Here is a 3,609-nt window from a genome sequence, read left to right on the forward strand (position 1 = left end):
GATTTTAAGGAATGTGTAACTTACCAAGGTATGAGTAAATTGACCTGAACAACATTGTCATAGAAAAAATATAGTACACAGTTTATTTTTTAACTTAAGCTAACGAGAGTAAATTGGCGGCATCTGTCGGTAAAAGAAATTCGTTACAATTATTTAACAATATAAGTCAATGCATCTACTTAAACTATTTATTACCCGCTATTTTATTAAAAAAGAAGAATGAATAATATAATTTAACTTTAAATTTTTTATTTTATTTATAATAATATGTTTTATAGCCATGTCATGTCAATTTAAGAATATAAGTTTTCCAAAGTTTGACTTAAAATAAGGTGGTAACTGAAAATAAAAAACTCTCCTTTTCTCTCTTTCACACATAATTAGATCATCTTCTTTGTTTATTTCGTATCATTTTCATCATCTTCTCTTTTCTTTACAAATGGGAGCAGTAATTTTGTTATAAACCATTCTACTTCTCTTTCTCCACTCATCAATGGCAGTTCTTCCCACCAAAAAAGCCTACATTGTACATATGAAACATCACCTCAAACCTCCTCCTTTTTCTACTCACCATCAATGGTACAAATCCTATCTCCAGTCTCTCACTTCTTCAAATAAAATTCTCTTCTCTACATTTACAACATTGCCTCTTTCTGTTTTGCTGCAAATATTTATCCCCATGAAGTTGATTTACTCCGCCAATCTGATTCTGTCGTTAATGTCTATGAAGACACTTTTTACACCCTTCAAACAACCCGTACCCCTGAATTTCTTGGCCTCGATAATCTCAATTCATGGGCTGGACGTACTTTACCAGAATTGAACAATGCTGCTCAAGACGTTATTGTTGGAGTTCTTGATAGTGGAATTTGGCCCGAGTCTAAAAGTTTTAGTGATGTGGGCATGTCAAATGTGCCGTCCAGATGGCGGGGGGAATGCCAATCGGCACCTGATTTCGACCCGAATGTGCATTGCAATAGGAAACTTATTGGTGCTCAGTATTTTGTTAAAGGCTGTAAGGTTTCTAGCAGCTGCTCTAAGGAGATTGAATCGCCCCGGGACCATAACGGTCATGGTACGCATACTGCAAGCACAGCTGCAGGTAGTGGCGAATTCAAGATTTAAACTTGATGTGTTTAATAAATTAAGTGTTATTTATCGAAAATTTAGTAATTATTTACCTATATATATCTACATTTCGTGTCAAAAGGCTGGATTCAGTTGGACTCATATTGCATGCAGGATCCATTGTGGCAAATGCTAGTCTCTTTGGCTATGCTAAAGGGACTGCACGAGGGATGGCGCCACAAGCCCGTATAGAAAGCTACAAAGTGTGCTGGAATGAAACTTGTGCAGGGTCAGATATTCTTGCTGCCTTTGACCTTGCTATTATGGATGGTGTTTCGTGTTGATGTATTGTCCGTGTCATTGTCTAATAATGCAACAACATATTACAACGATGTCATTGCTCTAGGTGCTTTCGCTGCTATTGAGAAAGGAATTATTGTGTCGCGTTCACCCGGGAATGATGGTCCTAGGATATCAACAGTTGTAAGCTCCATGGATCATTACTGTCGGTGCTGCAACTCTTGACCGAGACTTTCTGCTTTTATTACTCTGGGAAATGGCCAAAAACTTCAAGCTGTATCGTTGTATAGTGGAAAAGAAATGGAAAGTAAATCACTGAGCTTAATTTACCCAAAAGGAAACAACTCGTCTAGCAATCTGTGCTTGCGTGGTTCGCTTGATCCAAAGTGGTTCGCGGAAGAGTAGTGTTATGTGACAGGGAAGCTAATGATAGAGTTGAGAAGGGACTAGTAGTGAAGGAAGCCAATGGAATAGGTATGATATTAGCCAATTCACCCGAGACAGGGGAGGAGTTACTCGCGGATAGCCAATTATTGCCTGCAGTGGCTGTTGGGAGGAAGGTGGGGGATGTAATAAGAGAATATGTGAAAACAGAAAGCAATCCAACAGTTGATTTTACTTTTGTTGGGACAGTGGTGAAAGTTAAACCATCCCCTGTTGTCGCTAGATTTAGCTCAAGAGGGCCAAATGCAATTGCTCCTCAGATATTAAAGCCTAATGTCATTGGTCCTGGAGTGAATATCTTGGCAGCTTGGCCTGAAAATGTAGGGCCAACTTCACTTGATGTTGATACACGAAAGACTTCATTCAATATCATTTCTGGCACTTCTATGTCTTGTCCTCATATTACAGGAGTTGCTGCATTGATAAAAGCTGTACATCCAGAATGGAGTCCAAGCGCGATAAAATCAGCAATCATGACAACCGCGTACAATCACGATAACACCAACTCCTCGTTTCGTGATTCTGCAGAGGACGGTATATTTTCCAATCCATTGGCTCATTGATCAGCCCATGTAAATCCCCAGAAAGCACTCTCCCCGGGACTCATATATGATATCAATATTTAGGATCATATCAAGTTCTTGTGCTCCTTAGACTACCCTATGGATCAAATACAAGCTATTGTCAAAAGAGTTAACTTCACTTGTGCAAACAAGTTTGCAGATGCTGGGCAGATCAATTACCCTTCGTTTTCTGTCTTGTTTGGAGTTAATTCAACGGGAGTTGTTCGTTACACTCGGGAAGTGACCAATGTTGGAGCTGCAGGGTCAGTGTATGAAGTAGCCATTGATGCTCCTTCATCTGTTACGGTGACAAGCCACCAAAACTTGTATTCAAGAAAGTAGGAGAAAAACTCCATTACAGTCACCTTTGTGTCCAAGAAAGGTGTTAAAACAGGAAATGCATTTGGTTGGATTTCATGGAAAAATGCTGAAAATCAAGTGAGGAGTCCAGTTGCATATTCCTGGATGACACACCTCAATTAGATTGGAAACGTACCTTTTTCCCAGTGCAACATTTGCTTGTATGGTGCTAATTAATGCTTTTTTAACTTATGTGGTACTCTTACTAGCATATTGTACAACTACTACAAAGGGATGTATGATAAATAATTGCATCTCTGTTTAGTGGAAATGAAATAGCTAACTCTCTGAAATCCAATACGATTTTATTGGTCCCTCATCATTTTTTTCTCTCATTAATTTCTTATCTTTCACATCAATTTATTCCTGTCATGATTTTTCTTTAAAAAATTTCAATTCATGTAAATTAAGATTCCTTTTCCTAATATTTTGAAAGTTTATATTAATTATTTTTGTATTAGAATTTATATTTATTATTTTAAGTAAAGATACATTATTGGCATTCAGTTGAGAAAATAAATACACTAGTTTTTTTGTTTTTTTTTATCGTCTTCTTTTAATATCTGGAGTGGAACTTTAGAGACAACTTATTAATAATCAGATATGTATTTTAATTTAACATCTTGAAAAAAAATAAAGAGAAGATCTGATCCTTTAACTATTTTAACTGCATGTTTTCAATCTTCATGGATTTTCCTCTCCTCTTAGATAATAAGAGCTTAATCGAAAACTAGTAAAATCAGTAGGTCAGATTAACATCGAACCAAAGAAAACAAATTGAGAATTACTTTTCTTTTATAACCGTGGTGTCCGTAGTAGCTTGCGTCCACCTAGACTAATTCCACATGTATCTCCCATCACCATAGGTACGGAA

The 3,609-nt window shown here is 37.0% G+C and overlaps 1 pseudogene; it reads left to right on the forward strand.

The window, feature by feature from the left end:
* The first annotated feature begins 618 nt into the window (after positions 1-618).
* Positions 619-2,962, forward strand: LOC104111180 (subtilisin-like protease SBT1.8; annotated as a pseudogene).
* Positions 2,963-3,609: the final 647 nt, after the last annotated feature.

Source organism: Nicotiana tomentosiformis, chromosome 8 (genome assembly GCF_000390325.3).
Source record: "Nicotiana tomentosiformis chromosome 8, ASM39032v3, whole genome shotgun sequence".
Lineage (NCBI taxonomy): Eukaryota > Viridiplantae > Streptophyta > Magnoliopsida > Solanales > Solanaceae > Nicotiana > Nicotiana tomentosiformis.